This window comes from Phasianus colchicus, chromosome 8, assembly GCF_987193195.1.
Source record: "Phasianus colchicus chromosome 8, bPhaCol1.hap1.1, whole genome shotgun sequence".
Taxonomy (NCBI): domain Eukaryota; kingdom Metazoa; phylum Chordata; class Aves; order Galliformes; family Phasianidae; genus Phasianus; species Phasianus colchicus.
This window is the reverse complement of record NC_143443.1, coordinates 30,905,445-30,930,529: the sequence shown is the minus strand read 5'-3', so window position 1 is coordinate 30,930,529 and position 25,085 is coordinate 30,905,445. Positions and strand designations below refer to the sequence as shown.

The 25,085-nt window shown below is 39.7% G+C and overlaps 1 long non-coding RNA gene across 2 annotated transcripts in view; it reads right to left on the bottom strand.

The window, feature by feature from the left end:
- The window catches only part of LOC149917113 (uncharacterized), a 55,855-nt gene extending 51,461 nt beyond the window's left edge, over positions 1-4,394 (bottom strand). For both annotated transcript variants that reach the window (XR_016468590.1, XR_016468591.1), the window contains exon 1: positions 4,366-4,394. This is a non-coding gene — a long non-coding RNA (uncharacterized LOC149917113). The remainder of the gene's footprint in view (positions 1-4,365) is intronic.
- Positions 4,395-25,085: the final 20,691 nt, after the last annotated feature.

Genomic DNA, 25,085 nt, shown 5'->3' with positions numbered 1-25,085 from the left:
AGACAGAACAGCTGTAAGTAGCACATTTGCTTTGCTTTTCACCATTGGAGACTGCAGGGAATTATTTAGAAATACGTCTAGTATTCCAGAGCTGAATTGTCTTTAAACCCACATACACCTTACATTGCAAAGGCAGGATCTCCACTGAGGTTAGAAGGATGTTTTTTTTTGTTTCCAGATTTAATTGAAGTGAATAAGCTTTTTCCCCAAACCTTTATAACAGGTACGTCCAACACATGACCTGTAGGCTGCACACGACCCAGCCCATATGGCAGCTCACCTCTGGACACACACACATCACTCAATGTGAACCAAACATCATTGTGCAGTTGGCACTGTCTGGGCTGAAATGAGGGCACAGTGCAGTGCTATCTGAAATTATGGCAAACTGTATGTCTTTTGATGCCTTGCCTAAGCACAGTCCTGTGAACAGTGGAAAAATAGGCAGCCTTGAGAATAGGTTTCAAAGTTTGCAAAAAAACCACCAGTTTTGTTTATTTGCAACTCCTTTTTCAGCCAACATAAATACATAACCTGCAGATTTTCAAATGGAATATACCAAGTTGCAATCAGACATTCAACTCAAGCTTTCTATCTCATCTCTTTACCAGATTTCAGTAAGACCCATCTTACCAGATAAACATCTCTTGCTCTAGTCACATCTTCTTCATGCCATCATTTTTTGATAGTATGTACATTTGTGAACAATTATTGTCAAAGATCAAGCATGGGAAGAGTAAAGTTTCATCAGAAAAACCTGATGGACACATTGAGAACTCATTAAGAACTGCAACCAGTGTGTTCTGTAGCTGAGAATTTGGTCTTAATTGTTATTACTCTCTTTTCATCTGTTGTAATTTCCATGAAAATAAATAGGAGGCATCACCTTCAGAACAACCTACCTACATGCAGCCTAAGACATTTGCTCTTCACTCAGTGCCAGCCAGGCAAGCCAAGAGGTTGGCCACCCATGCCTTAAAGGTATGCCTGAATAAATATTGCAGACTGAACATATTTCAGCCCTCAACACTTATTTACAATTTGGGACTACATAGACACGTATGCTATTCATAGTATTTTTTAATGGGTCTATGTCTTTTTGATGTAATTCACTGAGATCTAAATAGCAGCCCAACTTGTTTCATTTTAATTTAACATTATGGAATATGCCTTAATACATATTGATTTTATTAACTCTGTGTCAAACATGGTGGCTAAAAATAATAATAAAAAATAGGAAACCATTCAAGCATTCCTACATGACTGAAATACAATCTAAAGAACATCCCTGAAAATTATTTTCATGTAGGGCTGAATCACAGGCAACATTTATAATAATTCCAAAAGTTATTAAATGTTAAACCTCTGTGAATTCTGCAGTGCCAAAGACATACTCTAAACCTCTAACTTGAAACAGCAAAATAACACACACTCACCAAGGAAATGAACGAATTCATTCTCCCAGTGTTTTTCCATGACTAGAGTTTTCTAAGAAGTAGATGGTAAATCCATAACAACGCAAAAAAAAACCATTAAACAGTGAATAAAATATAAAACGTATCCAATAAAAGAGTTGATGCCACTGCCCTGGCTCTACTAGCCTATGAACAATGAAAGTTTTCTGCAAAAAAATTACATAAAAGTCGATTAGTGCTGGAATACAGACATTGCCAAGGGGGACATCAGGGCTGTAAGAAATACCAGGTCTGTGGGCTGAAGTAAATTCATTGTGTTGCACTTACAGTCAAGACATTACATAGAAAAATAGCACTTTTTAAAGTATTTGCTGTAAAAGATTGAGTATGAAAAAGACAAGTCAAGAAGTCTATAGATAGATCCTTCATAATTTGCCCTAAACACTGAGCCAGGCCTAGAATAAATAGACTATAGTTATTCTAAAAGATATATACATAAAGACAGTATATGAAAAAGCACTTACTCTTGGATTAACTTTAACCTCGTACACATGTAGTCCATCAAATAAATAAGACCATCTTTCTTTATATTCACAGGAAACCAAAAAAATATTTAAAGCTTGTCTCTGTTTTCATGCATTCTGTACACCTTGTAAGAACTTTAAGGCCAACTCCAACTAAAATCCTTTCCTCCAGGTTGTCTTCAGCACCTTACTCTAGTTAACTGCTGAATACCTACACGCTTAATGAGCAAAAAAAACTACCCACAACCCAAGCAGCATTCACAATCAAATATTTCTAATTTGAAGCCATCAATTATCAAACCATAGCTATTTATTTCCAGCACGCTTTGGAACCATTCAATGCCCAAGATACTGATGTACAGACATAAGCTGGCCAAGTCAAGGTTCTTTCACTGCAAAATCATCTTTGAATCTCCTCTTCTCATGCATCTGAATGCAGATAATGCTCTAGGACCACTCTTCCTCATGGTAGCATTTGTGCGCGCTCATACAAGCCAGAGCAATGACACAGATGAAGAGAGTAAATGCAGGATCACTGAGCCCCATTTTACGAGCCAGTCAGCACCTGTGGAATATCTCAATTTCATCAGCTGCTGTGGAGAATATCCACAGCTAACCTCACTCAGCTCTGTAAATTCATGTGGACTTGAACAAGGCTCAGACAGTGTTAAACATCATTACAGACAACACGCTAGGGCTTTGTTTTCTCCCACAGGGCATGACTCCAGTGCTCACCTCCCTGTACTTCTTCCCCAGGGAAGAAGCTGAAGCTGTGGAACAGCTGTGGTCCAGATGTGCCTGCAGTGAGCTTGCAGGAGCCAGACTGCTCCCTCACAGGGGTTACAGCTGCTTTCTGCCATGCACCAATAGAATTAGCTGGCCCAGAAAAGGGATAAAGGAAGTGAGTGCAGATACTTCCCCGTGAGATACTAATATATTTAGGGAAATGAGAAAATAAAGCAAAGACAGTATAAAGCTCCCCAGAAGGAATCTCAGAACATAGATTTAATGATTTGGGAATGACAGCTTGGACTAGCTTAATTCTCTTTCTTCCAATATTCTTAATTTAGTGCCTGTACACTACACTGAGGAGTACTCATTCCATTAAAGCTCCCTAGAAATGTATTACTCCAGTTGTACCAGACAAAGGAGCTTTGGTTTGCAGTGTTCCAGCACAGATGTACAGCCATTTTGTGCTAGAGCCTCCTACTGAGATCACAAAAATCTTCCTTCCCAGTTACTGACATACAGCCCTGAAATCTGCCAACTCCTACCACAAACAGTAGCTTATCTTTCAAAAGGAGACAATGCACACCTCAACAATATTATTAGCACTACTATGTTAATATAATCAGCATTAGAAACACTTTTTCTTCTCTACTCTTTTCTTCATCCTTAATTTAATTCATTACAGAAAATACCAGAGATCACTAATTCCCACTTTCACTAGCCTCATGTCTTAGCGGCTCTCTGCGTCTCTGTTGCAACATCCCAGAGGCAACAGTATCATCCAGCCCACTTAGATTTCTCCTGTGGGCACAAACACAGCGGAACAAGATGCACTTGTGATCCTTTGTAAGAGCAGCAGGCTGCAGAGATTGATATCGATCTGACTGCTCCTTCTACGTGAATGTCTGGAGCACAGTCGTCTGCCTTTTAACCAACCACATCCAGTGGTTGCTTATCTGCAAGTATTATGCCTCTTCCTATCATAATGTATTATAAAGTTACCTTATTTTTGTGCACTGTGCGTATTGCATCTGTGTTCACTCTTGGTTCAGCAGTGCTGAGTACTGTGGAAATCTACCATAAACTGAGCAACATGTTTTAGAGCTATTAGAATAGACAATGTCATCTGCTGTGCTGAGTGCAAATGCTCACTGAAAGGTCATGGAGCTTGCTAGACCAAGAAAGAGCTTAAAATGAAGCATCCCTTACCCACCATATGGCAGACATGCACTACAGTGTGCTAGGAGAGGACTGCTCTGCAGGAGAAGAGCTGATTTCTGGCTGGGATGATTTGTATTACATGTGAACTAATCATACAGCCCAAATTCAGATCCCTCCCTACCTGTTCTTCCTTCCAGAAAGATGCCAGCAGCAGCTTAATACTTCCAGTTTTCCTTCTTACTTAAGATAACAAATTCAACTATGAAACATCCAGAGGGAACTTATTTCACAGAGCCTGAAGCTGAACTAGAGCTCCACAGCCTGATCCCTGTTCTACCCATGACCCAAGAGCAGCCAATAGTCATAACATACAGTGCAACCAACACAGCAGGGAACAGAAATCCACAACCCACTCACATCTGTCCCAGGGGGGCAGCAGCACCACACCAACTCCTAAGCAACATCAGAGACATTGCTTTGGGCTTTTTTCCCTCATCAACAAAACAAAGGTACTTGTAAATAAGACCATTACTAACCTCGTTCAAACCAATCATGAAGATCATCCTGTTCTTTTCAGACACCCACAAGCTTCTCTGGCTCCTTAAATGGTCTTTGTACCAGGTGTTGGGAATCAGGGCTAACAACTCATTCCTAGCTTCCCCTTTGCCAACAATTGAGCTGCCACCTGGGTGCAGAAGGGGCCCACTTATCCCACTGCAGCATGAGCTAAACCTGGAGAGACGAGTTTGGAAAACAAGTATCTTCCATCCTGATTTTGTTATTCATTTATTCATTCATTCATTCATTCATTCATGGATCAAATGGTCTTTTTATACTGGGTGTCTTCACCTTTGTGTTTACTGAGAAAATATACTGGAATTAATTTTATTTAACTTACAATACTACTTATGTTCCCTTTCAAAAATACTAGCTTTCAGGCTGGGAAAGAAACTGCTAAACCCCAATGCTACAAACTGAAGGATGACTGCACTACCCTAACGCAGCAATAGAGCAATGTGCTCTGTAACATCTTTATCAATGACATCGATGACGGAATCGAGTGCACCCTCAGCAAGTTTGCTGACGACACCAAGCTGAGTGGTGCGGTTGACACAGTTGAAGGAAGGGATGCCATTCAGAGGGACCTCGAGAGGCTAGAAAGGTGGGCCTGGGTGAACCTGATGAGGTTCAACACGGCAAAGTGCAGAGTTTTGCACTTGGGCCGGAGGAATCCTAGGCATCCACACAGACTGGAAGGAGCAGTCCTTGAGAGCAGCCCTGTGGAGAAGGACCTGGGGATCTTGATGGATGAAAACCTTAACATGAGCCAGCAGTGTGCCCTTGTGGCTCGGAAGGCAAATGGTATCCTGGGCTCCATCAAAAGAGGGGTGGCCAGCAGGAACAGGGAGGTGATTGTTCCCCTCTACTCTGCTCTTGTGAGGCCCCATCTGGAGAACTGCGTCCAAGTGTGGAGCCCCCAGTACAAGAAAGACAGGGAGCTGTTGGAGACGGTCCAGAGGAGGGCCAGAAAGATGATCAGGGGACTGGAGCACCTCCCCTATGAGGACAGGCTGAAGGAGCTGGGCTTGTTCAGCCTGGAGAAAAGAAGGCTGCGGGGTGACCTCATTGCAGCCTTTCAGTACCTAAAGGGAGCCTACAAACAGGAGGGGAATCAACTCTTTGAAAGGGTAGATAACTGCAGGACAAGGGGAAATGGTTTTAAGTTGAGAGAGGGGAGGTTTAGGTTGGATGTCAGGGGGAAATTCTTTACAGAGTGGTGAGGTGCTGGAACAGCTGCCCAGAGAGGTTGTGGATGCTCCGTCCATCGCTGGAGGTGTTCAAGGCCAGGTTGGATGGGGCCCTGGGCAGCCTGGTCTGGTATTAAATGAGGAGATTGGTGGCCCTACATGTGGCAGGGGGGTTGGAGATTCGTGATCCTTGAGGTCCCTTCCAACCCTGGCCATTCTGTGATTCTGTGAATAGCACTGACTTCACAAAATTTTAAAGCTGTCTTCTATTTTCACCAATTAAACAGAGCAGCTATTGCTTGAAGTAACAAATATTTACAATGCTGTTGCTAACACGCACTATTGACTTCAAAAGTATCCATTTCCTAAAAGAAAAAAGTGCCATCGTCGTTGGTGTTCAGTATGGTAAACACGTTGCTACTTTAATTTGATTTTCACACACACAGAAAAGGCTGTTAAGAAAAAATGAAGCAGGTATAAAAGGACATAGTGCTTTCACAAATAAAAACACATCACAAAGGTTGTATTTAAGTTTCAGTTTCTTTTGTCATGCAACCAGCCTTTTGAAATATCCATCTCTAGGAACTGGAATCATTAGAAAGAATTTCACTGGAAGCCCACAGCAGGCATATGAGGATGTCGGTGAGGGCAGGGTCTATCCTGCAGCAAATGGCATGTGAGTTACAACAGTCACCACTGCTTTGTAAGCACTTCTTACACTGTTAAAAATTAAAATGTTGGAATCTTACTCTGGGCCTTGCCTTTTTATTTCACAGAGTAAAAGTGGGTCTCGTTTTCTATCTCTTGTAACAGAAGATGGTTTTTTAAAAAGTTTTTTAAAGACTTTTCAATGATTTTTTGCAATTTTTACTTAGTTTGGAAATAATTACTTTTAGCAAATTTATTCAACAGAAGATCTGGGCTGAGCAGGGCATTTGACAGAACTCCATCCACTCCTGCCTCTGGGTAATGTTGAGGTAGCAGAACAGCGTCTGAGCATTCTCCCTCCATGAAAGTCAAAAACAGAATGATACAAAGAGCCTGAAGAATAAAAAATTAAGTTTTAATATGATAAATGGCAAATCCTTGTATTCTGAGGTGGGCCTAGTCCTTTTGGGGCTAAAAAGAAAAATTTGGATTGCTACAAATGGTTTCTTACTTCAGTTTCTTTCCCCAAAAGGTAACACTGTTCTGGGGACAGAAAACGGCTGAAAAGGGAAACCAGTGACATTTTGTAGACTTCATCTTTTAAAAATGCATTTTTTTCATGTCATTGAAAGTTAACTCAGACCAATTGTGTCTGTAGTTCTGGTTTCAATTATTTGATCTGACATATAGACATTTCCTTGTCTTACTTTAGTAAAACTGCAGTTTTTCCAGAAGAAGATACAGTGAGCAGAGCATTTTCTTGTCCACAGCAGAGTGCCTGGCAAAATCCAAGCCCATTAGAATTAAAGACAAGTTTCCCAACACTTTTTAGATCTCTAGATTTGTCATTCAGACTACCTTGCTTTCAGTGTTGGATAAAGTAGCAAAGAATGCAAGGCGTAAAGGTTTCCAAGAAATTGCAATAACAATTGTGTGCATGCTGTGGTGAATACATAAAGGCAAACCAAATAAATGTAGTGGAATAACGTTCCTGAGAGTGTTTCATATGTCATATTGCATTTAAATTGATGGAACATGCCGTGGAAAACACAGCTTGCTTTGTAATTGCATACTGATCGTTAAATTAGAAAATATTGTTACTGAGCATATTATATTTTGCCTATTTTAAGCAAGGAGTTACATTTATGTTTCTTAGATATTTTTAAGTGATTACTTTTTAAAACCACATAACTCATTTTTGGCTTTTGTCTTGAATGCATAAATCAACAGTCATTTTAATTTAAGGGGAAAAGATTCTGACTTCAGACAATGGGGGCAACATTTCTGGCGGCTGAACCATCTCAAATGGTGCCTTAAAAGCTGTGTATTATTCACCCTGTCATTTCTCTTTACTTCAGCGGAGAAAGTTTTTTGCTCTTTAATCCCATTAGCCCCACTGAAGTCACAGGCTGGAGTCTGCACCATCTGGAGCCAGCCAGAGCTAAATGAGCAGCTCTGCTGCACTGGCTGCTCGGCTGTGCAGCCCTTCAGATGTGCTGCTGTGCAATTTAAGCAATGTTGATCTTTAATTACTCACACAGAAAGCAGAGAGAGACAACAGAAGCGGATTCCATCTTCCTCCCCCTCATCTGCAAACCCCGTTCTGGGGACTGCCAGCTATGATGAAAATCTTTCCCCGTCGAAGGCATTTTCAGTACCAGGATTGGTTGCATGCTGAGTATGAGCTGCAAACCCCAGCAAATCCATCAGTAAATCCATGACTAACTCCATGGGGACAGTAGCTTTGCCTTGGTTGTAGCCACCTAAGCCCAGAGCTGGGCTGGGTGCCTGCAGCCAGCAGGATTGCCCTGAGCAGGAATTGGAGCTGGGAGCAGAGATGAGTGCAGGTCTTGGGGAGGAAGACATGCGTGTGGTTTTGGAGAGGGTGTGATGGCACATGAACAAGGCATTTCAAAGAACAGCAACAACAAAATGCTTTCTACTCCCTGGTTACTCTTCAAAGATTTTCAGATGAGGTACAAAAACAATTCTCTCTAGTTTGCAAAATTATTTTTCTTCCTCCTATCTTCTTTAGTTTTATCTTCTAAACTGCAAGGGAGGACAAAATCCACAGGATAGTACTGAGTGAGAAACAGCAGGAGTGCAGAGGAAGGACCAGTGCCAACATTCCATGTCCAGAACCTGAGCTATGCCATTTCTGTGCCCCCCACATGAGTTACCCTTCCCATATTCACCATATTCAACACTCATGCCACTGCCCAACACTCCCTTCTTCTGCTCTTCCATTTCAATCCATGGCATTCCTTGTCCCATCAGAGTGGTTTAGCTTCCTGTTGCCATTTTCTTTTTCCAGTCTGTTTTTGGCTGAATTAACCACTTGTTCACTGGAGCCACAGAATCACAGAATATCCCGAGTTGGAAGGAGCCACCACGGATCACTGAGTCCAACTCCTGGCTCCACATAGGAATACCCAAAATGCAAACCCTGTGTCTGAGAGCACTGTCCAAATTCTCTGTTGAAGTAGATATTTATACTGAGAGAAGAAATAGATAGCAGTTTACCCATAAGATTTTGGACTTCCCTCTCATTCTATGAGCACATGGATCGTTTTGCCATGAAATCAGTTTAGTTGTACTTTACAATTGTACCGTGTCAAAATTATCTTCTCTAAATCGCCAGTGAAGGAGCACTGACCTCTGTACAGCAGATTCCCTTTCCCTCTTTCCTCTCCCCTTCCCAGTCTCTAGTGATTCTCTGCTTTGCTGTCAGCCAGCATCAAATATTGGAACAATTTCAAAAAGTGGAGAGAAAAGTTGCAGTTACACTTTAGGATTCTGACACTCCAAGGATGAATCCTAGTGTTTCACTTTTCCACAGTCTCACTTAGCCTCCCTGAACTTATCTATTACAGTTTTCCTCAGAAGCTACTTGCTTCAATTCTGATTAAAGGCCTGAAGAAGTATGGTTCAGCTCTGAGAGCTTATTGACTCTTACAGCTTTTCTAGTCTCTTTATGCAATACTAATAAATCTTGTTTCTTTCTTTCCTTTTCTATTTTTCTTTCATTTATTCCATTTTCCTTCTAGAACAAAGTATGAAGTTTTGCTTTACTGAATTTTCTCTTCACAGCTTTTCTAGATTTTCTTCCCCAGAAGTTTATCCTGATTGTTTTTTGAATGATGGGTAAAAAGTAAAGAAGGAATAAAGTGAGTGTTAAGCTCTTCAACACGTATTTTGAAATGAAGTGTGTGCTTTCCATTCTGTCTATGTGGCACAGAGCCACAGGGCCACGATGGGACAGTGGCATGGATGCTCTCTACAGCAGGATGCTCCTCATGGCCAGACCATCACTTTGGCCATGTCCAGAAGCAACCAGGTGGCCAGTATCCCTGCTGAGCTGGTGGCAGATGCTCTCCTGGCTTATGCCATCAACAGCCATCGACCAGTAGCAGTTTTATAGTTAAGATTACCGCCAGCTATCCCAGAAGAATTTCATTTGGCACATATGTCCTCTTTTACTATCACTATTTCTCATCTGCCCCCTTGCCAAGGGAAAATTATCTCTATGGGACTCGGGTGAACAAAGGGGAGATGAGTTTTCAAAAAAGAGGTATTGCTTTCATCATAAGGGATTTGGGATTTATTTATTTTTTTTTTAAAGAGGTTTAAGTGGAAAAGGTTGATAAAAGTCAAGATGGGAAAAGTAAATACTGCTTGAAATATAGATGCTTTCAATGTTGTTATTGTCATGAGAGGATAGGCACTTATTTATACACCATTAGTATTTTCTTTCTCTTTTAGCAGCAGTTTCCTGCTGTGAAATGTTTGCTTTGGACTGCAGGGGAATCTGCTCAGTAAAGATGTGTGAGGAGGCAGTGTGTAATGGATTACTGCCTGCACACACCCAGACAGGGCTCTGCCTTGTGCAGAGAAGGCTCAGCGAGCCCTAAAGCTCAAAGGCCCACACTGCAAACAAACCCCATTAAAGGGACAAAACCTCTCCCTCGCAGACAATCGCATCTGAAACTTTGAGTAACCTGCTTGTAGACCAGCAGCTGATTTATTTCAGATGCAAACCTTTTCTCCTGTGACAAGTGATCTGTGTGACACCACAGGCACCAACAGCCATCACATGGTAAGCAATGGATGACTCCATGTCTGTTCAAATTCCAGTTTCAGGCCACAGCCTCAAAGTGATGCTGTAAATCTGCGCAGCTGCAGAGGAGCCAAGAGAGAAAACTTAGAGAAGCTAAATGGTTTGGCCAATTAGTGTTTAAATAAGCTTTAATAGAACAGAAGCAGAGTTGGGCTAGATGTTAATTTGAAGCAGTTTTGATCTATACCTGAATGCATTTCTGACAGGAAAAGGAGAGCAGAGGACTAGTAGAAAGGCAAAAAAAAATACTGAGTTGATCAGTGGGAAAGGAAACAAGGGTAGAAAATGGCTTTAATGCAATAAGATCTATCGGGCAGACTTAAAAAGTCTGGCTGTGAAAAGCCAATTAGTGCACTGAATTTGAAAAGCACTGGAGTTAAATATAAGGAAGATCATCAAAGAGAGCTGAAATATGCAGGCATAAAAGTATTGCAGTCAAGTATACGAGATTTTAAAGAAATGAAATGCAATAAGAATTAGATAAAAACAAGCTCCTATCCTGTAATAAAGGGAAGGGAGTTCTGCAAATCATTACTGAAAATTAGCCCCAAATTTATCTTTAGTTTTTCAGGAGTAAGAGAGATAACGCAGCAGCAGGGTAACAGGCAAATGATAGGTTGTGAAAAGAAAGAATAAAAGCCATGTATCTGTGTAGTGTCAAACATCAAGAGGACTTAAAGTTGAGTTTACAAGGTCTTGTGCTACAAACACCACAAATAAAAAGCACACCATTGAGAAACCAGCTTTCTATTTAACCTCTTTTTTGTTCTTGAAACACTAATGAGCAAACAGTTGATTTCTACTATGATTCCATATTATGAGAACAAAAGTAAGGTTCAATATTCATCTTCTAAATGAATAAAAAATGTTTTGAAAATGGTGACCCCTGTTAAGGAACTTGGGTGCTTACTGAGTCTGAACAAATTGAGAACTGCTTTAAAATAAATATTGAGTTTACAACGGATTATTCTGTGTTTAAAGTTTTCATCTGCTGACATTTATTCAAGGAAATCAAATGGATGTTTTGGTCTCTTACAGATGGAGAAAAGAAACTTCTTGGCACTATGGCAAGCTTTCTCATATTACAACTGGAAACAAAATCTTGCTTGAGTTTCTAGGAACAACTCACAAAGTTATGCTTAAAATCTCAATATATCATGAGAAAACACATTGGCAAATATTTACATTGAGGTATAAGAGCCCTGAATTCAGAGTCAGGGAGGTTTTGCATCCACGAGCAGTACAACGTATGTCAACCAGGCACTGTGTCAGTTTGTTGGGTAAACTCTGTGTGGTAGCAGCCTTCCAGGGGGTGGTCATGGAGATCCCTGGGGGAACAGAATGGATAAAAACCCTTGTGTGTGAGTCTGCCATTACTGCCTCTAGCTTATCTATTGCTCTGCTGAAATCTTCATGGAACAATTATGCTGTGGGATTGTCCAAGTATTATGAGCAGAGAAGCTTGTAGTAAATAAATAAGCTACTTTCCACCCCTACATTGGTCTATTTTACATTTCAGTGGCTCAGAAAGTTTTTAATGTAATGATGTTGGTAATGTATTTTTCTAGCCTTAGGGAAATTATTTCTGTGTTTTGAAATATTTCAGTGCTGCAATTTGAGATCCATGTTTAATATGCAAGAAGAAAGTACTTGAGCATCCTAATGTAATTTCTATTTTTCAATTCTATTTCATTCTTCTCAATATCACCTAAAAATATTTGCCCTTATTTAAAAAATAAGTCACTTAGCACAAGTACTTTATATTTCTTGAGGCAGTCAGTACCCCAAGCTAATGTCAACATCCGGGGTGCCTGTCAAGCTTAAGTTCATCTTTCAGTTTAGCTATTATGTCAAAAAGCTGTGAAAAAGGATGTGAAAATGTAAGATCCTGTCTTTCAGATGAGGATTTGTTCTCCCAAATAATAAAATCTGTACATCTAGAAGCTAGCTTGGCAGTGCTTATTCATGGTCCTGTGAATACTAAATAGGTAAGAAATCTAAGCACTCATCTTAATCTTTGGGATGTTTTATTTTTGAGTGCTTAATCTCTGTGGATCTAACTGCTATCAGAAAGGTTCTGCTCAAACTTTCGGGTTAAGACTGATTTACGTGGCTAAAATAAACCATATGCAACACATTCCTCCCAGATTATTATTCTTGTTTATAATTCATTGTGTATCATTTCTATACTGGAAATAATATACAAATATATATTGGGAAGCAGATGCTATCCTTTAACTTCCAACTTGAATTCTATAGAAGTAAAACCAGCTTAGTTTTATTATCTGAAATTATAAGACCATTTATGCTATTATCTTGGACCATTTGTTCATCTATTGGCCTTTTCCAAACCTAGGCACACCCTCTCAATATCGCTAAATCTGGTAGTGCTGCTTCTAATATGGATCTGACCTGAAGGAGGCAAGCACAACCACAGACACAGACCCAGGTAACCAAGAGCCAGTTCCAGTGAAGATCTCCATTTCACACAGATTTCTGCTGATTGGCAATGGCCAACTTTTCAGGAGTCACTCCACAGTGATCCAACTCCATTCTGCCAAGTGTTCACCCCATCCCTGTCCCAACAATTTCTAGGGAGCAGAAATCACATAGGACATCACTAACCAGAGCAATTACGTTTCTCACTCATTCATCCTCGCTCTGATACACCAGAAATTGTTTTTAAATCCTGGCTTGAAGCTAAAATTGCATCATGAAATATAGAAGAGCTGGCAAGCCGCAGTTTGTTGTTCAGCACAACGAACTGGGAAATCATAGCGCACTGGGTATTTCGCTTCCAAATGCAAGCAGTTCCATGAAGATCCCTTGGACTGACTAATTCTAGCTTTGAGCTAACAATGATGGAACTGCAATGATGGAACTGCAGGTCAACGAATGCCTGAATGGTCTTCATTGCCAACTGTGTTGTTCAAAGCTGCACGTGGGTCTGGCTGAGAACTGCCAGGTAGGTACTATAGGTACCTATAGGTACTATACGCCCTGGCCACAGCTGAAATCTCAGATATTTGGTTCTGCAACTTCTCAAGTGTTCTTCTATAGCTGCTGATTGAAGACTCTGTTTAATTCCTTGCCTATATAACTTTTAAATTGTTCTATGCATATAACTTATGCATTTCAGAAGTTTCCTGTTTTTCTGTGACTGGCTTTTTAACCATTAAAGCCTAACATTACTAATAAACACACCACTGAGGTCTGTGTTAATTTTCTAAAGAATTTACATACATGTATGCACATGAGTGTACATATGTGTGTATCTCTCTGTATACATAGATACATATATACACACATGCAGTAAGTGCATCAAATATCTCTGGGATGAAAGAAATCCACTCTCTCTTGTAAGTTTATTTTCCTGACTGAATTTCCAGGCAGCACTGTTCATTCTAAACTCAGTATTAAACTCACTGTATTTTACAGAGCAAATAAAAACCCTACCAGATGGCTGGCCAAGGCTATTACAGACTGTCATTACTTTCCACACCCACCTGTCCCTCCAGATTAGGAAATATGACTGAAGAGTTGGTTTTCCTCATATGCTTTCATTGCAGTGCTGCCAGCGAGCAGATGATGCCTCGCAGTCATCTCCAGCTCCCCCAGAGCACTCTGCTGCCGCTCGGTATGCTTGCCTTGTTCTACTTTCTCTTTCCTCAGAGAAGGAAAAAGTGAATTATAAAGAAGTATGCCTGCTCAGAGCAAAATAGGATCCAGTTGAGAGTGTAATATTTCATCACGTGACCAGAATTTGGATATGGCAGATCTTGTAGGAACAAAAATAGGTGTGCCAGAGACATCTCACTTCTGCCGTCAACTGAAGGTTTCATGTGATCTGAGCTGTGCTGCACTGTGTTCATTTACAAAATAGACACAGAGGCACTTGCAACTGAATTCTCAGTAACTTCGCCCAGTTTCTCACAGACCACACACTTCCATTCTCATTACCAGTTCCTGCCCTCCCTCTACCTGAGCTTTGCAGAACATTGATGAACAGCAGCACATCTCTTCCAGAACATGAAGGAAAGCCCCTAGCATTCTACATATGCTCACCATGCACATGCTTGGGACATTCCAAGCCATGATTAAGGCTGGAAAAGCCCTCTCAGAACCCCATGCCCAACCCCAGCCCACCCCACCATGCCCACTGCCCACATCCCTCAGTGCCACATCTCCACAGCTCTGGAACACCTCAAGGGACAGTGATCCCACCACCTCCCTGAGCATCCTGTGCCACTGCATCAGTGCTGTGTGTGAAAAGAAATATTTCCCGATGTCCAACCTGGACATCCCCCAGCATAACTTAAGGCCATCTCACTTGACTCCTCATTTTATCACCCAAGATGATCAGCAAATTAATCTGCATCCAGCCCTTAGTTCAGCTCATTGCTATTAATGTGGAGTGTGTGCTATTACCCTAAAGCAAATGGCAGCTGATGTGAGTTAGCATGTGTTGGTCTTCAATAAAAAGAGATCCATTTCAAATCATGTCACATTTGCTAGGGCTACGTTCCTGGGCAGTTAGTACAGATGTTGTCACCTTCTAACTCATCTTTTCAAGAGAGTTCAGAAGCCTGCTTCATCTGTCTTATTTTCCCTATCTGCACAGATGTATACATGAAACATAATTTTGTCCTTCTTTTGCAAAGTACTCTAAATGCTATTCATTAATTTCAGACTGCATAGCTGGGTTGTAAGCCCTGTGAGTGTTAAAACTGCTTTACCTTAAATCTTGCTCCACAGAGCACACAAACACAGTCTACCAAGTCACAGTGCTACCAAGCAGCAAACATCAATTCAGCAGTTTTTGAGGAAGAATCTGGAGGAATCTGTGTACAGAAGAGCAATCAATTCCAACACACATAGTGGTTTAATTTCTATCATTCTGATGAGGATTCATGGACTTTCTGGGCAGGATGGGGCTTCTTGTACTGCTTGGGGAGTCCTGGAGTGGTTTCTGAGCTATGGAGAACATGGATGATGGTTAGCAGGTTCAGTGATTTAGTGCTTTGCTTGCAGGCAATAGCTGCAGAACACCCTCCAGGTTCCCTCTCCTCCCTGTATTTGTCTATTTAATCTTAAATTCAGACAGTCAGTTCTAAGTCACTGCATCACTGTGTAGAGGTGGTGAAGGACAGGGTCCTTAAATTTTCTGAATAAATTATTTTATTATGTAATTTGAGCAGCCCTGAAGTGACCCCAAAAGCTGTCGTGGTCACATGGGACTGTTTCACTTAGTGGAAAGGACAAAAACAGCTGCCAGGACAAAAAGATGTTTTAGCGGGCTCAGATGTGCAAATGGGCGATGGATAATTAAAGTAATCTTAGATATTTGTTGTGGCTTGCTTCATATCCCAACACTTCTCTAGCTGCTGAGCTTGTGTAATTGGAGGATTAATCACCTTAAATTTAACCTAAAAAGTAGGTTTTTCTTTTAAAGGACTTGGTTAGATCCAAGGAAATACAACAGTGTGTTTAAATGCAACTTATTCTGCAGTAATTTATCTGAGGGTGGTTTTTTTTTTCCACTTTTTCCTGCCTTCCCCATTTTGCTGTGCATTTGCATGCTAAAAGCACCGTGATCACAAGATCCACTGAGAGCAACAAGTTACCCTATGGGCATTCAGCACACATTGAAGACTTTTAAGCTCTTCATGGGTTCTGGCCACAGAGTCTGGTTGAAATTACACCTTTTAATTCTTTTTTGAGGGAGGGTTTTTTCATCATTGCCATTTCCTTGGTAGCCATCCCAGCCAATTAAAACAACAGAGCTACAAAAAATTCTGCTGTGTAAGCATCTACTCCCGCCCACCCTATGCATAAATCATTTTGTTTTCATTCATATTGATTAAAGACCTGAGAACTAATCACTGCAGGATATACCACATCTATATCAGATGTTGATAGCGGTTTTTCAGCATGAGGGCTGAATTAACTTGCAGAATTAACTTCCAAATAACTGAAGTCAATGTAGAAATCTGCATCCCAAGCCATGGATATACCTTTAAATCAGGGCTACAATGGGTACCTTTCATTTGTGTTTCTGACCTTTACCATGTTCAGTGGTGTTGGCTCATAAGCAGGGAAGAATGTGGATTAACTTCCACCTGTGCTGTTTGTAAGACAAGGAGTAAGGCAGAAGAAGATATTTTTTGTCCATGAATTGAGTAGTTTCATCTGTGAAAATGATGGTGGTGAATAAATATGCAATTTCACATTGCTACTCTTAGAGTGACTTTTCAGAAGAGAACATCATACTTAGATTGAAAGTACCTCTGTCAAGGAATAAATATTAAAGAGTGTAATTTTACTTATAGTTCATTTGTTTTTGTTTACTGTTTCTAGCTCCCTTAGAGAGTGCTGAGGAGCCAACAGCCTGCTCTGGCATTCACTGAAGCTGTGGGATGGACTGTCATTGATTTTAATGGGGTAAAAGCGATCCCTTGAAAGGCATATGTTATAAAAAATTTAAATCTTTTTTTAAATTCCCTTTCTATTGAAAAAATTTCTTTTTCACATGTTTCCATGAACCCAAATGTCTTAAAAACAATTATAATGTAGTCAGTGACATCTGAGTTTAGAGACAGATACTGCATGAAAGCAATTAGAACCTCGAAGTTTGAGAGGGAATCTGACTGCCTTTCATGTTCAGAAGGTCACAAAAGTGAATTTGAAGTGAGTATGATAGAAATGAATGGCTTCTAAGTACGAACGTGACACACAGCTAGTGGATTTTGACAGTGAGTGTCAAATAATTTCTGTAGAGCTCAAAATACTTCTGATTACTCAGGAAGAAAAGTATCATAAGAATATGGAAGTGCCTCTTCAAAGTTAGACGGGGGAATAAGCTTTAATATTTGGATTAAGCTCATCCATGCAATAAATACCAAGCAATTTTTATTGTGGAATTTCCAACCCTGCAGAAGAGGCAGTGCTATCTCGGTGTGCCAAAAAAATGCTTTTGATAATAGTAGTGACCTTTAAAGCTCTAAGGATACTGAAAAAGATAACATCAGCTTTTATAAACTATTTGAATTCAAAGAAATTGCTATCACACAGAACTAAGAATTGGCATTACCATTCCTCTATCTTGCCCAGCCAGGCAATTTAAAGCTGCTGCTGCTGCTGCTGCAGAGGGAGCCTTACTTCACAAAACCACAAAGCAATGTTCATAGTTTCCCAGTAAGGAGGAAAAAAAGTGCAAAAAATTACCATGGCAACAGAAAAAGCTGTAATCTAGAAGGTTTTACACAGACTACACCTAATTCTGGGTCATCATCAACCATGAAAGGCCAATGACTGAATCTAGTAGAGTTTTTTCCACTCTCTCCCTCTCTTCCTCCATTTGCCCTCTCCCAGCCTTTGTCACAGACAGCACTTCTTTACACTTAACCTGCAGGGTTTCTCTTTTTTCTGTCACCAAAAAGCAACATTGTCTTTTCTTATTCCTATTAGTCCAGCAGACAAGCAAAAGTTAGATAGTAGTCGTGAGTCCCTTGATGGAAGAATGCAACACAGAACAGAGCAGGTAAGCAAGAAGGCTGCCTCCTGTTACAAGAAGAATTTGGTGGAATTCTATAACTTTACAGTTAGTCGTTTGATGTTGCACTCTTTCTATTACTGGTGATACATTTGGTATAAATAAACATAAAGCAACTTATATTCACTTAATATAAATGAACATGAATTAACATATACTGAAATTGAGTCATTAAACATTCAAATGGCTGTGAATTTGTGATTTTGCCACTTCAAATATTTTTGTTCTTTTCGTGTAATCTTGTAGTGCTTATCTTTCTTTAGAAGTAAATCTAACAGCAACAGACCACAGTTTCACACCTTCTCTCAGGCAGTGACAAATAGAATCTGCAACAAAAGGGTTCCTACCAGTGCAGTCAGAGAATTACAGAAAATCATAAAACAGTGAATCATACAAAACAAGTTCGTAAGAAAGCTCAAGAGACAATTTAGTCCATATCCTACTTCACATCAGAGGAATTTACAGAATTAAGCACCTATAAATTGGTAAAAAAAGTGGCCTAAGCTGAATTTACTGAGAAAAAAAAAACAGAGGAGCAGTTGTTCATGGGAGATTATGGAGGTGAAACCAGCTGTTATTGTGATTTAACATTTCTTGTCCAATACAACAGCATGCAAAGTTGATGAGAGCCCCAAATCCATGCTGTAGACACGAGACACTACACAATTTGATGTAGATCTGAGCTATCCTTCTCTAGCAATGCAAATTGCCTATATAAGAAAGTACAACATCAACATCCATGTACCACGTAAAAGAGTCAATGTCTAGATTGGAAGAAACTTGATTCTTTTCCTTTTCTAACAATACTAAGTGATTACTTCACTCAAAAGCATAAAAGATTGCCTTACACTTCTCAAAATATACTCAACTTTAGGACACTTGAATCAGTTTCTAAAAGAATGTGAGCAAACAGGAGGAAAAAAAAAAAATGACAGCAATTACAAAAGCCCAGATTGTTAAATGGCACTTCAATGAATCAAAGCTTCTATGAGCATCGCTCTTGACTTCAGAGCTTTTAATTAGGTCTTGTTTAAAGTATATCAAAGAACAGATGATTGGCAACGTTAATAGACAGCATGAAACCATTAAACATTAGTCATCTATTTCTGATCTGGTCTCTTGAGGAACTCCAGGAGGAGACAGAGTAAGGCTAGCCAATATACCCAAATGGACGTGTCTCTGGATGTTTGTTTTCAGTCTGCACAAATGGCATCTAGGAATGTCTATAGAAGAACTGTTTGTATGTAATCGGATCTTTGACTTTTTCCATTCTGTGGCCATGCATACCCTCCCCTCCAAATGTAACATATCTGAAATAAAATAAAAGCCAGTATCAATCAATTGTATGGAACTCATTCTTTCTTTCAAAAGACAATATTAGGTAAAAGTCTTTGGAACAAACTACCTGAAGTAGAAAGCTTTGATTCCAGGGCAGTATTCTTAAACCATCTTCATTTGCATCAATGGAACAGATCCTTGAATGGATCCTTTAACGTGCTTCATTCCTTATCCACATGACTCAAGAAATCTCAGAAGAAAAAACTGATTTGAAACATTTCTTCAGAATGAGAAGTTGCTCTTTGATTCTCCTTTCCTTATTAGCTATATACTCCATTGCTGAGCTCTACTAATGATCCTGTAGGTTTAATCCCTGTATTATCCAATAACTTAAAAGAGGAGTTCTGCTTAAGTTTAATCATGTTTGTATTTCCTTGGTTGAATTTTTTTACTCCTGGACTTTTTATTGGGCACTAAATTAAGCAGTACATAATAACAAAGTCCCTTTTCCCTTCGACATCCCATAGATCTTAATGAAGCTCTGCTTAGTACCAATAACTTTTCTCCGTGCTAATGGGAACTGGATGTGTCCTGACACCAGAAAGATTCAATGCTCAGGAGTGAAAGATCTCACAGTAAATGCTGAAGACTACATTTCTCCTTACCACTTCTGGATTTTTATCCTGTGATTCATCTGTGTCCTGCAAATTACACAAATTATGTATTCCTACCTTCTGAAGTGAGGTGCACAGTGTACACATGTTCCATGCAGCTAGGGCCATGATGTCTCAATATTAATGCAAACACAGAAGAGCCATTCTGCAAAAGCTGTTCCTAGGGGCAGATTTGATGGAAAATGAAGTGTCACCTTCACTGGTGTGTGGGGCTACTTCTTTCAGCTGAGGGGAAAGAATTATTCCTTCATTCCACCATAACAATGTGGAGATTCTTTCTCCTGCAGTAAGGGCTACCTGAGCCTCGCTGGCACTAGAAGCAGCAAGATAGAGAAAGATATGATGAAATAGGATGGAAGAACAAAGTCTGTAGAGGGAGTATTGTCATGATAGCTCACTGTAAGAGTCAAATGTAGAACAGTTTTCATTGTTTCCAAATTGCAAAGAGGTACAGGGCCTTTATTTTTGAAATTGATTTTCAGCAAAAAAACACTAGGATTTAATTTGGCTTTATTCACATTATTATTATTAAATATATTTGGTCCTGCTATAATGATAAAAAAAGATTGGTTCTAGTTTTGGTCAGTTGTCTTGATAGGGAAAATTGGAGCAGGACTTGCTGTTGTGTTCCAAGGTCACCTCTTACCTGAGCATGCTTGATCCATGGCAATATCTGGTGAGAGTGCCCCAGTGTTCTGAGCAACCTCTGTTCTTATTTCAGTCACAGCAGGGCTGGACACAAGCTTTCTTGTTTCCTTTTTCCTTTCTTCAGCCACTTGCTGCAGTTGCTCAGATCTGTTCGTGCTGTCAGTGGCAGAGTATGAGAAATGAAGCTCAACAGGTGGCAGGATTGCTACTGGCAGCCTATCTGTTATCATTAGCGAGTGGAAGGAAAACACTGCTCAATAGTTTTTCTAAAGAATAGCAACTGATGGGTTTCTAATCTCTGTGCATGGCATGGGTCTTAAGCAAAGCCTTGTGTTAAATACACGTCAATTTTTTTGCCTGAAGAAATACATTCAGAGGATGGAATACATAGCTGAAGGTTTACTGAAATTGTACTTATTTGGGGTCTATTTAGAACAAAATACATTTGTGTCAGTGTAAATCTGTTCATTGTGCCAGTGTAAATCAAGAGGAACACAGTGATTCCTACTGAGTATCACCGGAAGAAGACTGAAGACATAGAATAAACACATCAGGATTTAGCTAAAATCAGCTTGCTAGGAATTTTGGTGGTGTTAACACAAGATACTGGACTTCTTGGAAATGCAATATCGCAACTTGAGCTCTAGACCCAACAGTGCAAGTGTAACTGGCCTTCTAGGACAGAATCTTACACTCTGAATGAAACAATTCAGGGGAAGCATAACCCCAAGTGTCTTACAGATTTATGAAAATAATAAAATCATCTACATAATGCAGTGCATTTATAAGCATTGTAACAAAATTAATTAGCTGCTGCCACTGGAGGAAATGGAAATATTGTATTTTGCCATGTGAGACACTTGATACAAGTGGTATCACTTACCAACAAAACTAAAGAACAATCTGACTGCAGAAGAATAATGAGACAGAATGTTGCCTTTATTTTCCTTCTGTTTTCAAATCTACTATTTGCAAATGAGCAAATACTTCATTCCAGTGCTGGATCTGCTTTTAGGTACTCACTGCAAATAACTTTCCTTTGTGATACTGTACGAAGGAAACACCGAACCCAGGTTAGAACATCCATGTGGAACAGCTCCTGGACTCATGTACGCAGAATTGCCCATAAATAAGCCACGGCGATGAGAAAATGGACCTATTTGAAGACTAAGAATCTGGCATGTAGTCACGTTGCTATATTGACTTCAGAGCAATAAGCTGAAGTCTGGTTCCAGATGAGAAGCCATCCCTGTCTGCTTTAACTGTGTTATTTGTATAATAACCCATGCAATTGCAATAAAGTGAGCAGTAGCAGGAAACAAATCAAAACTATTTCGGGAGTGAGCCATTACTCTGTAATTTTCAAACTGAATCCCAAACCCTCGATGTCAAGATGCAAATTGCCAAAGTCACCTATGAATCTGGGCTGGCAGAGCAGCAGGCTGCTAATTCAGTTCTGCTTCCCTTGCTAAGACCACTGCAGCTGCAAATCTACTGCTGAAAACTTCTCCCCACTCCTATATTCATTAGTATGCCACTCTGGTTTAAATGTCAGCAGCAGAACACGTAGTATACGATGAATTTATAGAGAATTTCAGAGTAAACTAAAATGAGCCATCGCTGGTGGCGTGTGCATTGCTCTGAGCTTGACAAACATTCATTATAGCAAATCACCTGTTCCCTAAATACCTCCCCCTCCAACTTTAATGACACATGGGTACATCATCATAATCATCCAGGATTTTTTGCTATAACTGCTTCATTTTAACCTCATCTTATATCATATTGTCTGAGTTTGTGGTGGCTTCATAATTGTTTATGTTTGGGGGCTAGAGAATGCCTTCTTAGTACTGAAAATTTGACCCAAAGTCATAACACTTCTGAATATCTATAGTGGGGTAACTGAGCTGCCAGAAGTTACTTCTGAAGGAAGAAGCCCTGCACTGACTTCCCCAGGTTTAGGCCTTTGTAGCCTGAAGAAGCAATTGGCGTACAGTTATGGAGCTGGTGTACAACTTAGCAGTCAACAATGTATCAGACACAAAAAAAGCCACAAAAAAACATTAAATATTATAACATCCAAACCAAACACAGATTATGCACTAGAGTAGGGATTTTTTGTGTTTTCTTGCAAGTAAGAGACCACTGAAATCAGGGTGGCTGTTAGCGGAATACACATGGTTCTTACATGCAGTGAGAGCAGCCTGGCACACGGGGATCAGTGGAAGAGCACGATAGTTACATGAGCTCTGATTGTCCTTGGGATTCATAGAGCCATAGTCTGTAAAGCCAGAAAGGATTATCATAGCTTTGGTGTAAGCTGTAAGACTTCTCCAGTTTTAACAATACCTTTCTTCTACAGAGGACACCTGATCTGGACTTTCAGGCTGAGCTTGGTGAAAAATCTCCACCAATACTTCATTATCATTCCTGTGTTCAAAAATAACTTGTTAATACTGTGTCTCTGACTTCAGCCTGGCTTTGACTCCAACAGGCCAAATATTCTCATCCTCCTTCATCATTAAGCTTTGAGATGTAGTGCTGGATTCTATTCACAGGGTTTATCATTTACAGAGAACTTGCAGAAACAAACTTGTATTAAATAGATTTTTGCAAATCAGAGCCCTCATTCTCCTTAGGAGAGGTGTTGTTGAGTTAGCCCCAAGTTCTGAAAGAGCTTTTTCCTTCGTGACCAGGGAACTCTTAAACCTCACCTGCTGTGAGAAGAAAATGGAGCAAGGAACAGTACTTCAATTTTCTGCCTCTCTGTGGAAATAGGAAAAAATATCAGTAGATTCTAAGAATCAGTTACTGTCTGTATTGCTGCTCATAAAAATATGTTCTCAGTGGTCACATACTTTCAATAGTTCTGTCTTTAACAACTCTTCAGTATCCAGACACCAGTGGGTGTTTTTCTAACACAGCCGTAACCACTTTTAAGTTCTGTGAGTCTCTCCATGTATTGATTTTCCTAAGATTTAAAGGAAGTCCAGGGACACCCCACCTTTTGAAGGTGGGAATGGCAAAGCAAAGAGAAAAGAATGTACTTGTTTTACCTGAACTGCCCATGAGTTGCAGATTGGCTCAAGGAGCTCTGTGGCCCAACAAGGCACTGCTGAGGCCAAACTGAAGACCAGCATCCTTGTAGCATCACCTGGCCAGGAGGTGATGTGCCCAGGCTGAGCACAGCCCCCAGCCCACTAAGATATTGTCTGAAAGTGGAATTTTTGCTCCTATTTAACCAACATGACTGAAAAATAAATTTTGGCTAAACTTTTCAGATCTCTATTTAGAAAGGAACTTGACAGTATAAAGTTATCTAATTCTTTCTTGCATACAAAGATTGGATTTCAAAAGTTTAGATTGTCAGTTCTGTCACAGCCACTGTGTATAGATGAGTTTATAGCTTTATGATTCAGCTGTGATGGGGAGATAATATGTTGTGCTGAGTGGTAATAGTAGAAACTGTGCTTTACTCATCAGTGTTAATGTATTTCAGTGACAATTTTTTCAATACAGTTTGAGAATTTTATCCTAATTCGTTAGTTATGCTCTAATGAGATATTTTGAATGAAGCTCAACTTTCATGTGCATTAAGCTTCCTATCTTAATTAGACCAATTGCATTTATTTAATATAAAAGCTTTGGATTTAACTTTATACTTTTTTCAAGAATACATTCTAACTACTACATCCCAAGTCTCATGAAATAATAGAAATGCCACAGTCTCATGTTCTGCATCAGGTATAAATAGAGCTGTCATGCAATATTCCATTTCTGACCAAAATGAAACCCAACAAATAGAAGAGCAGACCAAGAGAAGAAAGAAAAAAATGCAAAAAACCTGAAGTGGTTACTGATGGGCAACACAACTGAGCTCAGATTGCCATGAATAATGTTAGTTACAAGATGTGCCAAAAGACAGAGCTACCAAAGGGAATGATTTTATGATTAGATGTAAATTGCAATTATGGCTGGTATAGTTCTAGGAATTAAATGCTGCTAAGCATGGAAATGAAGAAAAAGGATAACCATTCTCATTTCAAACAGAGTTTTGTTTTTCTTGGCATCTTATTTTGTGGCAGCTTTCCTGCCTATAAATTATGGATTTTTATTTATTTTTTAATGGGCAAGTCCAAAATCTCATTAAAACAAAATCTACCTGTGCTGCTGATAATATTACACATTATTGAATCTGAAAGAATTTTTTAAAATCTCATTTACTCTTCAGTAATTTACCACTCACACAGTAGATGTACTGGAGAATAAAATTATCTGTGGTTACCTGGGATGTTATGTTTTAATGAGGTTTTGTAACACAAGGGGTGCTGGGAGAGATCTGCAAGCAAAAGTTTAATTTGTTTCATTTCAACAAAATGAAAAAACAGTAGAAGAATTTAATCAATATTAGAGCCTGTGAAAATGTGTTCTACCTTCCCTCCTCCAAAACTCTAAATTATCTGAAATTAATAGAGGCAGCTGCGATGCTTGAGAGAGAAAATCTCTGAAATCAGGTTTTAGTGGCAGACGTAACAAAAAAACTACCTTAGTCTTTCCAAGTGTAATGTAATAGCATCCAACACAAGCTGTG